Below are 17837 nucleotides of genomic sequence, written 5' to 3' on the forward strand. Positions count from 1 at the left end.
GTGTATTATATTACTGCAAATTTTGTAGCCAGGAAACTGAAAAATTGTGCATTTTTACCATCTGTTTGGAAAGGATGCTGATTTTATTGCTGAGATGGTAATATTAAGTGCATTGTTAGCTGACTAGATTCAAGATCATATCTTAGTTTTAGCCATAAATATCCTCTTTCCCACCCACTGTAAAAAGAGTAATGAAAGTAAGAAAAACCAATGTCCTCAGCCTGCTTTCTGGCAGAGGTCACTTTCTGTCAGATGACAGTGTGTTATAGAGCAAGTTGCTTTGTTCAGTTTCTGGAGAGTCTGTCATTCTCATCACATGGGAATGATCACTACAGAGCAGAGTTTTTCATTTCAGGGATGATAATTTTTCATTAAGCATTGGAAGGACTGGCACCTGGAGAAAGCACATTAGTGTAAAAAGCAAGCTCAGAATAAGCATTAGGCATGAACATGAAATTGGCAGTACCAGAGAATGGGAAAGAAGTCTTGGTAATCCGCAGTTACCCAGAGACCACCTGCGTTCTCTTCTCATCAGCAGACCATTTATACCCTTTTAATTTTCCTAATAAAACTTTGCATGGCTTCTTCAAATTGCTAGAGAAAATTGCCTTCTACTGAACAGACATTGTCTGGCCATAGCATGTGAAAGAAATTAGTGTACTTATTAAATTTCTTAAGATATCTAAAAGCTTTTGCTAGATTTAAGAAATAGCAGAAATGTTTGATCTTCTTTGATATTTGAAGCAAAGAAAAACAAACAAACACCCCAAATAAAATACAATTTAAAAAATTAAAATTCCCACCAAAAGCATTAATTGTGGAGCTCTTTTGGTTGCCAAATGTGATTTAGGATATATGATGCTGAGTTTGCATCATGAAACCACACACCACTAGTTGGATAAATTCCAGGTGTGAGTTAGCAGCTATCACATCTTCTGCTACACGTATCTACTAAAAACACAGTGTTTGGGAGGCATTTTGCAATTATCTGCTATAGCCTGATGTTTGGCCACTGGGTCAGGCTGAGTGCTACTAGAAAGCAGAAGCTTCAAACTCTCCTAGGTATTCAATGCTCTCTGCTGTCATTACAAAATAATTTAAATAGGATCTTAGTTTTCAAAAGTTTTCAACGTAATTTTGTTAATGTATTGTTTGCTGTGCTGATGAGGAAGCTAAGACATAAGCTGCATATAAATCTTTGTAAGAATCCCAAGACAGGAGCCATCAGCTAGGCAGGAGAAATCCTGTACCTCTGAACTTACCTTCAGTCTAGGGAACAAAACACAAGGCTTTTTTCTTCCAAAATTTGGTATAAGTTATGATCTTATTTATCCATGTTCTTCCTTTATCAAAGGTACTATCTAAATGTTTAATGCTTCTCCTTCATCATCACCCATTTTATTGAAAATTACTGCCACAAGCTGACACTTTCAGTGCCCTTCAGCTATGGTTTTCTGTATATTAACTGAGTGAGAATAGACACCGAAACAAATACAACAACTCTTTTACTTGTTTCTTAGGATCACATGTAAATGAAATATAGGTCTTCAATGGAATTTCCATCTTCCCCACACTTACATCCAAATATTTTTTTGATAATGACATTGATGCTTGAAAGCTACCAACAAGTTTTTTGTGTTCTTTGATACTAGGCTGAGGTAGGACCTCCCTGTGGTTATCCTCTCTAAATTCAAAATAAATTTAAAAGCTTCTTGGAGAAAGCATTTTTCATACCAAGTGATCCAAACGCTGGATAGACTTGGCAAGCACTGGAACAGGATGCCCAGGAAAATCATTGAGTCACCATCCCTGGAGTTAATTAAAAGACTGGTAGATGTGGTACTTTGGGACGTGGTGAAGTGGGGGATTTGGCAGTGTTAACAATTGGACTCCATGATCTTAAAGTTCTTTTCCAACCCTAAACAATTCTATGATTCTGTAACATCTCTCTCTTTTTTTGTCCAATCTAGATTCCATGTAGAACATAGACTAAGGAAAGGAACATAGAATCATATTCTCATCAATTCCACCTCAACCATTCCAGCATGGTTGGAAAAGACCTTCAAGTTCATCAAATCCAACAGTCAGTCCTACAAAACTGTAACCACTAAATCATCTCCTGAAGTGCTATGTCTACATATTTTTTTAATACCCTCATAAATTTTGAACAATCAGATACCCTAACATACCCTGACCTAAGTAAAAAATAATGAGAAAATCTTCGTACATGTACAAAAATTTAATGTACAAAAAAACTGTCCAGTTCATATGAAACAGAGGTCTGAACTTATTATATTTAATCCAAAGTCTAATCTATATAAATAAAGATTATTAGATAAATGGTGCTCTATTTTACCTGCAGCAAAAAAATAAGGACTAAATCAACCATGTTAAAATTTAAATTTTACGTTTTACAAGTTTTGATATTCAGACTCCATTTTTTTAATAAACATTGATTTCTTTCTAACAACTAGTAAGAGTCTCCAATTGCGATAATTATTAAAAAATAATGAAAAAAATTAACCTATTTGAAGATACATTGAAGCTAGGGTAACAAAATGCATTAAAAATCAAGAACCATAACTTCAATGTACTTTGTCAACACATTTACAAATATTTGGAAAAGCAAATCTTTATTAAAGTTGTTCTGAATTTTAAGTGACTCAGTCAGCTTTGTTGTTAACTATGAATTGAATTAAAGTTAGCTTGGCTTTGTAAAACTTTTATTTTTACTCAATATTGATATTGTCTGATAATTATTATTTCACTGAGCATAATGTCCTTTGATATCCAAATCCACAATTCTATTCACTGCAACTACTTGGCTATGATCTGACCTTCACGGTTCCAGTTAATCTGAATTCAAACAAAAATATATTTTCACAAAGCCTTTCTGTATAAACTGGACAATCCTATGCAGCTGTAATATTAATGCATTTGTTACTTCTTTCAAAGGGCAATCTTACTTTTTCTCAAATAATGAAACTATACCAAATAAAACAATATTTATCCAATGAAACAGTACTTAATAATACACCTTGAAGGAAACAAACAAAATATTAATAGCTTTTGTAGCACTTGAATTTAATTTTTATCTTGGATAAGTGACATTTTCCATTCATGACTACTTTTAGCTACTGAAAATAAAATTGGCATTTCCTAGAACAATTTCGTCTTTTTTTAATCTCAGCTGAGACAGAGCTGTCCGAGTTAGAGCAGATCTTGGTTGCAATTTGCACCAATGTAACCAAGTTTTGAGAAAATGGCTTACAGAATAAACAAAGAAATAAAGAATCAAGTGTTCTCTGTGTCACAGCGGTTTAACAATAGTTGCTCTTCATGTGTAGAGCTTTTGTTTCGGGATCTGGGAACAGCATATGGGCAATTCCTCTTACCCTCAAAGGTCAGATTCCATTATATTTGACCTCCACATTACAAATTAGCAAACAAAGCCATTTGTGAGCCCTCAGTGATCTTCATTGTTATTCATGCAAATCTGCTGCAGTGTGCCATTTAGGGCAGTCATTGTTGTAACCCAAGGACATGACAATGTATGCAAATAATCAATAGACAGAGTTACAAAGAAAGCAACCAAAGTTAAGATCAGTTTTCCCCAGTTGTCCACATCTGTTGGCATTTATAGCATGAAGATCTAAAAATAAATGAGTCAGCCCTTGGTGGAGGAATGAGGATCTTGGACTCAAGAAACAATGGAGAGAATCCCGCAGAGAAAAAGGTGTGAATCCAGTTTATCAGAGCATTTTGGACTGTTGAAACCCCAGGAGAAAGAAAAGAAAAACAGAAAAAAAAAGAAAGTTTACATTGAGAAGCAAGTTTATTTCAATCCATAAGTGTTTGTAGATGTTTATTCATGTTTTATTTTCTCACAAGACATTTTTAAATGGTATTAAATATGAATAGCTTGATAGCATTTGGTCACTTTGGTCGATTGAATTGGTCGATTTCAGTGTGGCTGAAAATGTGACTGCTCTTTTTGATGATAATGAAGTGGATTGTACTGGAGAGTGTACAGAACAATCCTGTAACAGCCAAGAGGTAGGTTGTTTGATCTTAAAAACTCATTCTGTAGATAATTTTACATAAATTTTTTTACTTAGTGTTTGCTTATCAAATAGGTTTATATTATCTAAAACATAATGAACTCTGAGCCAAACATCTCCAAAGCACTTTTCACCTAAAGTTTGACTTTCAGTTATGGTCATTTCCTTGTAAAAAAAAAATAATAATCTCTTTTATATTGTTAATCATAAAGGGGAAAATTTCCAAAATTTTGTGGTACGCTTCTATACCTTATGTATGCATGTACCTGGGACATGCAGCACTTGGGCACAACAAAAAAAAACAAATGAGTTATGCAACCTGTAAAGTAAAGAACGAAGATAACTTTATCAGTATTCCTGGCTCTTCCTGTTCCTGTGCTTTATTGTCTTTTCACTACATGTGTTTGGGAATTATTATATGTCATAAGGAGTTGAGGACAGTTGAGCTCTACTGAAAGGCATATAACCAGTTTCCTTACCACCACTGTTTCTATATCCCTTTTTCTTTGCCTTGAAAAGTTTAACTTGAAAATGATGGGAAAAATTTTCCTGTGTCAGTTATGTAAATGTATTTAAATATAGTCCTTAGGGCTTTCTATTTAAGACTTGGCCATATGTTTAGGATTTCCAACAGAGATTTTACAAGCCACAAAATCACATGGAATGCCTTAGAGTAGAGTATTAATTCCTATTAAAAACAGAAAAAAAGAAGCACAAATACAGGTATGTTAGATTTTTTTCGTACAATATACAACCAATAATATATGGAAGTCTATAATTCCATCTATGATTGACCATATATTTATCTCATTTTCCTTTATCTTAAGTTTAATGGCCAGGCCAGACTAGCTTTCACCTCAGTTATAAATCTATTTCAGTGCTCTGGTAGATCTATAAAAGCGTTGTATTTTTTGCCTTGATTGAAGGTCTCTACTCCAGTCAAGAGTCAGTCCTCCTTTACAAATTTGACCTGATCCTCTGTATCAAATGAGGTAGCAATTTAAGTGTAGACATTTTTTATCTGGTTTAGTTATTATCAGACAGGTCTTAATTCCTTAACAGGGTATTTTGGTTTTGCTTTCATTATCATGTTCTAGCCAAACTGAAAGTTATAATCCATAAAGATCATACATCTGGCAAGCCAGAGTACCATATTGTATTTTTCCACATCTTGTGACAACTGTATCCATTTGTCAAGAATAAGAATTGAAGTAGAATCATAGAATCATGGAATCATAGAATTGGCTGGGTTGGAAGGGACCTCGGAGATCATCAAGTCCAACCCTTGAACCACCGTTGCGGTTGCTAGACTATGGCACTGAGTGCCACATCCAGTCTCTTTTTAAATATCTCCAGGGACAGAGAATCCACTGCTTCCCTGGGCAACTCATTCCAATGCTTTATCACCCCCTCCATAAAGAAATTATTTCTAATATCTTTCTAATAATATCTTTCTAATTCTTTCTAATATCTAACCTAAAAGTGTCCTTCAGCATCCTGAAGCACAGCGCTGTTCCTTGCAGCTGTTCTGATGCACTGCTGAACTGGGCTGTCTCTAATAGCAATACCTTTTCTTTCCAAAACTAGTTGTATCCGGGCACATAAGTGTGTTTATTTCAGTTAGGCCAGTGTCTCTTTTTGAAGTTATGAACAATTTTCTCAAACAAGGAAGTTCTATTAATATAAGTTTACAGGCAAGAAGCCCGTGTCTACGTTCTCCTCTGAGTCATCTGCTATCAAAAGAATGGGTGTCGTCTTTTGAAAACTCTGGTTTACAACTGCAGCTTGAAACTTCAAAACTGTTTAGAGTTTTTCAAAGTCAAAAAATTTGCAATGTTAACATCTCAGATTAAACAAAGAATTATGGAGAGAGAGGAAAAAAAGAAGCCTAGCTTTATTTGTGTTATGGAAAGATACAAAGACAGGACAAGTAACTGATCAACATCCTATCTAAACCCGGTAATCTATTTCAAGCTTTGCCCAATGTGGGATGCTTCATCTAAAGAGGAAGTCTTGCTACTCCCTCAAATACCAAGATAATGATATAATGCTGTGAGAGCTTAGGAGATGCAGCTATTCCCTAAATTGTCCAAGTACTAAGCTGAGCCCCTAGGCTCCCTTAATGCACAAGACTCTGCCTGAGACCAGAAGCAGCTTGTGGTGACCAAGCTCCCTGCCATCCCCTCCTGTACTTCCTCCCTGTCACATGGATGTCTCAGCTGACAGCTATATTTGGCTCTTCTCAAGCAACTTGAAGCAATGGGAACTATGGAAATAATTCCTTAAAAAAGTGAAAACTAGAGACAGGCAGCTTAATGAAATGCCAGACAGGAGGTATTAAGTGGAAGGTTGCTACAAAAATTGCATGTGTGTGTGCCTTTCTGCCTGCATGCTGTACTGAATATCCCTGACATGACAGGGCAAGGGCTCTTCTGGAACAGGACATTTTAATGCTGCTGGATGAGATATCTTGCTGTGCCAACAATGAAAATTGTCACATCAAGAACAAATAACTTGGGATTAATTATTTAAGTATCAGAATCATCTTGGATTTTTAGTGGTATTCTTTTTACGAAGCACTCACGCCTTCACAGCTTATGAAGTCAGTGGAATTTCTTTAGTACTGAATTATTGCCCATTTTCTCAGAAAGAATTTTAAATGTAACTATATTTTACTGTAATAAATCATTTTGTCTTAGAAGCAGTAGAATATTTGGGGTTATCTCACTGTTGCCCTTTTAAGTTACAAAGTGCTTTGAAGCTGGTAATTGTCAGACAATTTCAGCATAAATGTTTATCACATAAGGTCTCAGATCTGGAAAACATTTTAAAAATTAATTGTAAAATATGCTCTGACTTGATCTGCATAAATAATAAAACATAAATATTTTGGGACTGAATAGTGTTGATGCCTGTCAAGGGACATTTTTTTCCCTCTGTTCTGGGTTATAGTAATTTGCCATTAGGATTTAAGAATTAAGATCTAGGGTCTCTTTGGAAAATATACTGCATTTACACACCTTAGGTTCATAATTTGTCAATATTGACTACAAAACATCAGTGACTAAACTGGACCAGGGCTTCAACTTAAGCTTCAACCAAGGCACACACCTTGGTGTTCAACTTGTAAGAATGGCATTGGGTTTGCATTTTTATGTACAGCAGCTTGAAAATCACATCTACTAGTCTTGAATTGCTTTAGAGAAGGAAAAACTTGTAAAATATGATGTATTAAATGACTAAGTACAGAAATTGAATGGAGGAAGAAAGTTTGAGACATGTTTCACATTTGATAAACACATAAAGGCTGTTAGAATCAAAAGGGTTTGAAGAGTCTGTTTTCTGTCAGGAATGGAAATGTAAGCAGGCAAAAGGGAATGCAGAAAAAGATTAGTCTTCAGTTAAAAATATATAAAGTAAAAGAAAAATATCAGAATAATTACACAAGCTAAAAGTAAGAAATCATCAGAAACAGTCTAAATAGGCTGAATAAAGCATTCATAAATACTAGAAAGGACATTCTTTCCTTCAATTCAGAAATGTTCTGTACAACTTTCTAAACTATCCTTCATTTTTAGTTTCTAGATGTGGATGTTGTCAAGCTGCCTAGCAACACTGAGTGTGCTTTTGCATTATTGCTAACAAAAATGGGGTATCTAGCTCTCTTACCTGCTTATAAAAACTCTGAGTCCTAATCTATCATATTTTGGTTAAAAAGATATTTTGTAAAAAAATCTACAGCCTTTGAGGAGGTGAAGGGTGTTTCAATCCTCTCCTCTGTTCTTGTTACAGATCATGCATTGCTTTCTTCAGTACTTTGTCTTAAGACAGTTACTATACCAATAAAATAACTTAATTCATTAAGTTTTCCCTTAATATTTCTCAGGGGGACACAGAGAAATCACTTTTTCTTCTGACTGCCTAGAGACAGTGAGTAAATACTACTCTGCTCTTTACCAGGTGTCCCAGGCTTTGCTACTTGCGTCAGTGTTGGCTGGGTATAGAAGGAAAAGGAGGAATTCAACATCCTCCTGAGTATTCATCATTTATTTTGAAATGCTATTTTGAAAAGTTGCAGGATGAATTTATGATAATTGCTAGATTAATGTATGAGATCTGAAAAATGTCTTTCAGTGACAATGACCATCTTTTTTGTTTACTTTTTCTTTTTTTCCTCCTCACTGAAGACCTTCAGTTTTGAGAATGTACCTAGTGGTCAAATAAAATTTAATTAATATTCCTGTGCTTCTGAGTATCTTCCAGTGTCACTGCTAAATCACTCTTCTATCTATACCATAGTTTCCCATGATGTGCTGCTACTGCACATCAGTCCTCAGGGCCAAGAAAAGCAGTGTTTCTGGATCACCAGTCCTTCAAGCTGCCCAGAGTGGTGCCTTACATCTCTCCATTTTAAAAACATTTCCTTTAAAAGCAAAACCAATTTAAAAAAAAAAGAAAAGAAAAATATTTAATTAAACCCTTTTTCATTAGTAGTCATGCACTATAAAGAGTGTGTCAAGTAGTGGGTGTCTAAAAACACACATCAGTGAGGCTGCAGCTGGTCTTCAGACAGAAATATGCTGCAGCTGAAGCAGAGAAGGATCATGTAATTTTAGAGTGTACAACATATGGGGCAGTAATTTGGGGCTATATTGCAGTTTGGACCCCAAGCTAGCAGTGAGGAAGATGGTCTTTACTCTAATGACTGTACCCAGCGATGATGCCTGATGTGCTGGGACTGCCCAAGCAGCAGCTGCTGCTGCCCTTACAGAGAGCTGTGCACACCCTGCCCTACACCAGTCCAGCTCTGATGACATCTGAGTGTCAACAGCATCATCACTTGAACAGCATAAAGGCTATGACCTATCACTAACAAGGTTTCTGTTATCACTTTTGACAGGTCCTGATAAAATGTATGAAGTTCTGAAAAGATCAAAATAAGGAAGCAGCAGAATATGCTATTCTTTATCCTTATTTCTACGCACACACTTAGAGAGGGATGCTAGCCAACAACTTGTCATCTCTCTGAGAGATCTCTACATAGTGACAGTTTTCAGACAGTTAAATGGGTGGCTTGGAGCTAAAGGAGAAATCAGGGGAGCCACAACTTGGAACCAAACTTCTCATTTTGAAACATCACCAGCTACATGCTCTCCAATCTGTACATAGCGAGGTGATATGAACCTGTAGCCATCTTTCTGCTGAAGTGTGAGTCACTAATAGAGCTCTGACTTCAGAGGATGACAAGGCTGAGATCTAACAAAGTAATTTGTGCTTCATATTGGACAAATGATTATCTACCATTAGTAGCAGCTAATCTACAGGCTGCTTTCTGAAAAGGTGACACAGTTCAAACAAACTTAATGAAATCAGTTGTATTCTAACTGTAGAGCTAATTACATTGTAAAGAGAGACCTGCTGACACTGGAAACAGTATTCACATCCTTCACCTACAGCCTTCTTATTAAAAGAACTCTTCCACTTCTTTAGGCTGGCTGGACCTGTGCCATATAATCCAGGGTTTTTTCAGTGTCTGTGGATATTTGCTTGGTGCAAATTGGGAGATAATTTCAAAGAATGTTTCTATAATAAATTTCTTTCTTATAGATGAGTACACATTTCCTTCCTTCCACGCAGTGAGCAAAGCAATAGATAGATAATGGGTTACAGGTAATACAGGTTTCCTCTGCCCCTTGGAAGGGATATATATACAGCTCGGTGGCCTTTTGTTTGTAGGCCTTCTGTTGTGGCCTAGATTCAACACACAGAATTTAAAACACTAAGAAAATATTTTAAAACAAAACTTTAAAAATATCATTATGTTAGAAAATACACTTTTGTCCTGTAAACTGAAGAAAAGAAACATTGTTGAACAAAACAGTGGTAGCTCTCCAAAAGACCACCGCTATACGAGGCATTTAAAAAAAAACACAGTGCCTGTTCCCTCACTAAATACAGGGTTTTTGAATGCCTAGATACTGCCTGTAAACAGATTGACTTTCCTATGAAAAATTGAAAATTAAAACGTATTATAGTTTTTTCACTGCTACATCCAAATATGCATATTTTGTACGAAATTTGCTACTAGTTGGATTAAGATAAAAGTGTGAACCAAGATGGCTAAGAATTCCGCACTGAATAAAAATATTTTTAGCCCAGCATGCGTCATATCTCTCATATGTTTAGGATGGTATTAATACAGTTTTCCTATATGAAACCAGAAAAAGGCATTGCTGGGGATTGCAGAAATATAAATCTTTGCCATTTACACTTTGAAAACTAATGAAAACTGACTCACCAATAATAGCCAAAAGCATTTCATATTTTCATGCATATGAATACTTCAGACTATTAACGTTCCTTAAAAGTGCCTGCATTTGAAAACAAATCCTCTTATAGTGCATGTCATCAGATAATTCACTCTTTTAGGCAGCTCTGGCAAAATGAGAGGCAAAAGAAGGTGAAAATCAGAGACAGGTGAAGAGAAATGTAGCAGAAATATTCTTCTAGTGTTATTTACACATATATCTACACACATATGTAAACATACAGAGAGATCTAAAATCAAAGTGCTGGTGAAACATGGGCATTGGGTTTTTTCTGCCTTTTGAAGTAGCACTGACATCCAAGTTTCAGTGTTTCAGCATATGACCTCTTCCTCTCCAAGTGTGACTCACACTTCTGTGTTTTATATTTGGCACGTTAACCAAATTAAATTATAAGCAGAAAAATTAATAAAAATGACAAGCTGGAATCCCTGCTAGGTGTCTCCCTGTCCATGTCTCATTTATTCTCTCAGACCACACATGCCAGTGCATGAGGAGAGTGCATCCAGCTGCCTGCAAATGACCCATATCTCTCTCTCTCACTCATTGCCTACTGCCACTAAAGATGGGAGAGACTCAATCTTACTAATAATCAGCCCTGTGGTAACTTCTGGAGGCAAAATATGGTCCATCCAGCTTGGTGTTTGGCATCTACTTTGACTTAGCAGGGTGGCATTAGCTAAAGTTTATTTTTCTCTGTTCAGTAAGAAAATATGACTAAGTGAAGGCATCCATATGTTTACATTTTGAAAATTACTTCTGAAAAACATTCTCAGGATATTTTTTAAAATGCCTGTTTTTAAAGACAGAACTGAAGCTCTGCACATAAAACAGATTGCTTGCATTCACTGTATCTTTTATAAGTTCGACAGGTGAATTTGAGTATGATACCTTTGAAAAAGTGCTTATGGGATAAAAATAAAAATATGTAAGAGTTTCCATTCAAAACATGCCAGCTGATATCTTAATTTTTAGCAATTCAGAAGGAGATGTGAGGCTGAGTAGCAAAAAACAGTAAGGAATACAACACAAAAACAATTATATAAAATTGTTTTGGTCAAATTATTTAGCTCAAATAATCAGAAACAAATACCTTAAGATCTGTAGTCAGAAAAATATACATATTATTCTGAGACTGTTAAATTGCCTTAACAAGCTCTGAAACTTGCCAAAAATTAAGCATCACATTGCTCACTTTTCTGTCGAAGAACATTCAGGCAATTACAGCTCTTGCAGATGTCATGATGTCAGATGTGTGGGCAGCAATTGAGGAGTATGTAGTTTTAGAGCCTCTAGGAGTTACTGTGTCTATATAAAAGCACTCGGTACCAAGTGCAACAACAATAGGTATGTTTAGAGGACAAAGAATGGAATGCCAAGATACCTGGAGTCCAAGATTCAGTTTCAAAGTCTAGGAAAGTCATGCCAGAAATCAAGACATCAGTCCTGTGTTAGGCAGAAAACTTACATCTCAGCCTAAAATTAATGCATGTACCCCTTTGAAACTGTGTTCAAGATAGAAATAAAAAGATTTTTATAATTTTGAAGATTCTGATGACATAAAATTTTTCTCCTGGATTTTTTCCACTTGAACATGAGATAGAGCATCTAACTGCTGTCAAATATTTCCACATATGACTATTGTATTCTCAACATTTTTCCAAAAGCTAGAAAAGTTAGGAAACATGAAATATACAATTTCATCTCAACTCAAATCACTTCTGTAGAAGTATTTCTATCTTTCTTCTTAGAAATCGTGCCCTACTTAAGCCAGGATACAACTTACACTACAATACCTGCCTCAGTAATTTTCTCCCTCTTTTCTGCCTGATATGAATCTATGGTGTTGGGAGGATGCAGTCCCTTTGCACAAACAGCAGATAACCACTTATTTGTGTGATGAGAACCATAACTTTGAGAAACTTGGTGGATTCTTGAAAAGACCAAATGGAAACTGAACCTCATTTCCTCTTGCATCATTATTGTTTATTTATTAATTCTAAGGGAAGGGTAACGCTGGAGTTAAGTATGAAATGGGAAGCACTCAACATTGACTTATCTTTTCTTCTAAATCTCAGAGACTCTGAAGTAAGTGTGATAGCTAAGTAATAGCCAAACTTGTGAATATGACTATATGGCTGAGATGCATAGGGGTAATGACATAATTTTGGAAAACTCACTTACTGAGGCAAAAAAAAGAGAATCACATAGCTTGCAGAGACTATTATTGCTAATTAAGAGCAATAATACTCAAAATTATATTGGATTCTATTAATGTCACCCAAAGATTTATGAGTTCATAAATTAAAATGATGCAAAATGATTACTCCAGCAGTATTTTAAGAATTATTTCCTGGTTTGACTTAGACTTGGTCATTTAATTACAGTTACATCAGAACAAAAACAAAGATATCATAATGTTAGATACAAAAGGTAATATCTTCCAAATCTGAGAACAGATTAGTTTAATGTTTTTATTCTTTGCAATGATGTACAGCATTAGGTCATGGGAGGTGATTCTCCCCCTCTAATCCACTCTCATGAGACCCCAGATGGAGTACTATGTTCAGTTCTGGAGCCCCCAGCACAGAAGGGACATGGAGCTGTTAGGCCAAGTCCAGAGGAGGAACATGAAGGTGGTAAGAAGGCTGAAGCATCGCCCTTGTGAGGACAGACTGACAGAGTTGGGGTTGTTCAGCCTGGAGAAAACTGCAGGAAGACCTTATAGCGGCCTTCAGTACCTGAAGGGGGCCTGCAGGAGAGCTGGGGAGGGACTTTTTACAAGGGTATGTAGTGACAGGACAAGGGGAAATGTCTTTAAACTAGAAGAAGGGAGATTTAAGATAATTATTAGGAAGAAATTCTCTCCTGTGAAGGCTGTGAGATACTGCAACAGATTGCCCAAGGAAACTGTGGCTGCATTCTCCCTGGAATTGTTCAAGGCCAGGTTGGATGGGGATTTGAGCAACCTGGTTCAGTTGGAGGTGTCCCTGCCCATGCAGGGCATTTGGAACTGGATGATCTTTAAATACCCTTCCAACCCCAAACCATAATTATACTGATTAGCAGTATTAGCAGAAAAGAGTTTAACAGTTTAACAGTTCTCAAGAATACATGGTTTTCTAGAATAGTACACCATTGTGAGATGTTTAATATTACCCAACCAATAAAATACAGAAGCTTCCTTAAGAATAAAATGAAGTTAGGGCACTAAACAACATGCTACATTATCTAAAAGCAGTAAAGAAGCACATTGATACAAACTAAAACTCTAGATGTTTTCATATTATCAAGGGTTTTATTAGAGTGGTTTATGAATTTTAACTGATATAACCATAATTTGTTTATGAAAGGGAAATTGTATGTTGTAATTATGCAACTTGAGCCAGAAAGCATGTGCAAAGCATTGTGCCCTCAAATAAAGTGAAGTAGTTAAATATGTAAGGCATTACCTTCCTAGCTCTTACTGTGAAGTGGATGCAGATACAATTCATGGCAGTTTAATCCAGCCTTTTCATTTTGGCAAATAAAAAAACCCATAAGAACCCATGCCAACATTCAGTTTAATTTGGCTTTATATTTATGAAGGAAGAAGTTACATACTGCCCCTGAAAAGGCCATTAAAAATTTGTGGGCTATATTTCGGTTTTGAATGGTTTGGAACATGACAAATGCTAAAAGCAGAAGGCTCTTTTCATAGTTATGAAGGCTATAATCCTATTCTTCTGCATCCCCTGAAGAGAGTAAGGAATGTCTTATTGGGAAGATCAATCCAGCTGTCTCCATGTAATGAGCCAAGATACTGCTGGGAGAGAGCTGCTTTCCCTGTCCATCTGCCCCATCCTGCCCAGAGACTACAGCTGCTGCCTTGCAAGGTCAGTGACCACATCCCTACCTCTGCCTCGAGTGCCTCTCTATAGGTCTGGGTCTACTCTCTGCTAATTTGCTTAAGCTTTTTTTTTTTTTTAACTTACTGGTACTACCTGCATTGATAACCTCCCCTGCCAACAAATTCCCGAAGTTCATTACCTGTGGTGTAAAAATAGGCTGTTATATGTTTTAAGCAGACATCATGGAAGAAAGATTTTCTCACTTATGCTTTTGAAGTCCTTTTGTTTTGCAGTTTAATGGTAGCCATTCATATTGAGACTGACTGACTCACCAAATACAGTAATCTGTATGAAATTAAGTTGTCTAGCTATTACTTAGATGCAACTGGGTTTTTTTCTGCAACACTCAGTTGCCTATCTGCATATGCAATTTAGCATAGAAAGGAAAACTGACAAATTAGAAAGTCCCACTAGGGAAGAAAATATAAAAAAAAATTAATATTTTCATAAACGAGCTTTCAAATTTGCATCTGCACTGCTGCAAAAGAGAACATTTGTACCATGTACTTAGGCTGGGTATTACATACCTCATTTGGAAAGTGAAAGCAGTAAAATTCCAAAATTTACATTAAGGCACCTGTTGAGATCCTGTCACAAACTTTGAGATAACGCAATCATAAAATGCTATTCCTGGCCACAGGAAGCAGAAAAGAAAGGGGTTTTACACATCAGTTCTACTGATGTTTAAGGAGAAGTTTTCCTGTCGTCATCCTCCTGATCTTGAATACTGAAAGCAATAAACACACCAATACCACCTATGTTCACATTGCCTTTTTAGTGTATGTGCAGTAGGTCAGTATGGACTGCATACAGAGGTTACCAAAGCCTGGGTTTGCTTTGGGTTTTTTTTTACATTTAGATACCAGCATACTCTTTTTACTAATAGCAGCTTGTGAACAGAGAAGGATGAGAAAGATGGTGGTGACAGCAAGCAAGGAAGGTCTTTAGGGCAGGAAGAATACTCTGAATACCTCTAAGTGGACTCTGAAATTAATAATGAGGCAGGTTGACAGGACAGTTAATATGCAGATATAACTTTCTTGGCTTGAGAATTCCTCATGTAAAATCTCTTGGCCATTTTTACCTCCTTCAATTCCCAGTGTTCTCAGCCTCTTTCGCTTTCTTCCCAAGTCTTCTTTCAGCTCATAAATTGTAAGATTCACCTTAACTACAGCAGTCAGTGAGGCTTAAGTGTCACAGTCCCTCTTGGGCATTCCCTTCAGAGAGGCACCTGGAATTCAAGTTTTTTGCATCCCACGTGCCCTGATACGTCTTCATAAGATTGCTGCTTTTTGATGTATGTGAAGAACCAGACAGCAGAAAATTCATGGAGAATCAGAAGTTGCAACAGTTAATCTCAGGAGTACAGTAAGGATATTATAAGAAATTGAATCAAGACCCTGTCAGATAGAGTCTTTGATATGGTGAACTTCATAAAACTTTAGGAACGTAAGAGGACGGAAATCAAAGGCAGTAAGGAAAGGAAAAAAACAATTGTTTTGAATAGACAGTTTTGAAAAAAGAATGCGGAGATAATAAGACTTTATTCTGCATTGAATGAATCATAGAAATGATACATAAAAGAAGACTCTGAAAACTCTTTAAAAAAGACTCAGAAAAAGTTTTTCCAAGTTCATCTCTCTCTAAATTTAACTGAAAGGAAATTTCAAAGCATTCTACATTCAAAGTACCAAAAGATGGCTTTTGACAAAAAATCTTCATAAAACCATGAAGATTATAAGGCCATTTTTATTTGTGCAACTGCAGTGTCATGTAAAAGCTTCACGAGCATAAACACACAATGTCCACTACTAGTCCACTTATCATCATTTTATTGGGAATCAAATGTATATAGGAGAGATTAAAAGAAGTTTCTTGAATTATAGAAACCAAGCTGTTGAGGAGACAGGAGTGGGCAGCTCTTTAAAGTTCATCTTACATAGAGTGCAGTAAGGAAGCAACAAGGGACATTGTAAATGAGATTCTGTGACTAATTTCCCCAGTGGTGGAACTCCTACACACTTTGCAGATTAGTAAGAATATACATGGTGGAAGAGACATCCATGTCAAATAATGCCAATGGAGAAGAAAAAGTCAAACTGGCTTCAGCAGCAATTATGGGAATCTGGAAGCTAAGGGAACATGCAGGTAGGAGGGAAAGAGGAGACACTAGTGGGATTCCAAAACAGGAATCCCATGTTCCCAGAGGGAAACCACACTCCCAGTAACGAGATTGGACTTCTCCCATTTACTTTATTGTGCAAGACCAACAGTAATTACTGAACCCCTCAACCACTTGCTTTCATTTTTAATACCAAGTCAAAAGTTTCGTCCTTTTTATCCATTTTTCTTAATACCCACTTTGCCCTTAACATAACCACTCCTCTACTTGTAGCAATGAAAATCCAGTTACTGGTGTACATCCTGAATTCCAGTCTTGAGCCATCCCAGCAGAAACAGATATTGCACCATCTGATACAGTGTGCTCTCAGATCACTGCTTTGCATATACACAACCCCTTTGTTGGTCTAAAATAAGAGCAGCAAAATTGAAGCTAATCTTCGAGGGTAACTGATTTTTTTGGTGTTGAAGTTAATTAGGTCTTTGGTCAGGAAAATCTGAATGAAAGCCCACTCTTGTGATGCAAAGCAGTATATTAGCAATGAAAAGTGTGTGCATCACTTTTGCCTTAGCAACAGCTCGATGAATTGTTTAGTCACTGATTCAGACACTGAAGATAATGTAAGAAAACACCTGTTTTTCTGATGCTATATAGATTGACCATACTTAAAGAGAAGGATCTGGACTGAACACATCTACAGGAGAGAATGATGCATCTCTTCCTCCTGAATAAATGTTTTTATTTAGCCTACTTTGAGAAAGACTGTTGCAGCAATTCCTTCTCCTTGCTGGACAAATAATATACAAATCCATTCCATTATTACCATGGGTCTGATTGTGGTCTCATAAAGTTCCCACCAGTCCTATCTGAGCAGCGCTGTCAGAGCGCAATCTGATCAGATCTGATCAGAGCTCTTCATATTTCACTACATGAGCATATTGTACACAGCTAAAAAGAATTTTTCCTTGGTCATTGTCGCTTCCCTTTTAATTGCTGTTGAAAAGCACGGACAGATCCATGTGAGTTCAGCCTCTAGTGGAAAAAAGCCTCACTGCAGCAATCATAGTACATCTATAATTAGCTTAATACAGCCTCTTTGTTTTATTGCTCCACAGATACAGGAATACTGTCTTGCAAAACAATGGAGAGTTCTGAGTTGCAATTAAGGATTTTGCACAAACTGCACATGGAGGATAATATTGTAAAAGAATAGCAAGAATTAGACACAAACTGAGAGGGCAGTGACATACACACTTTCGGAAATTTTTTGTTTGGGGTACTGATAAAAATGTACTTTCTTATGCAATACTTGATATAAAAAGTAAAGTATGACTATTACAATGTCACATTCTTTTGTGCACCTGCAGTTGCATGCAAAAACTTCATAATGATAATAGTGTCCACCACTTGTACAGTGATTTTTTTTTCATATTATGAT

The sequence above is a fragment of the Calypte anna genome, chromosome 2 (genome assembly GCF_003957555.1).
Source record: "Calypte anna isolate BGI_N300 chromosome 2, bCalAnn1_v1.p, whole genome shotgun sequence".
NCBI classification, from domain to species: Eukaryota; Metazoa; Chordata; class Aves; order Apodiformes; family Trochilidae; genus Calypte; species Calypte anna.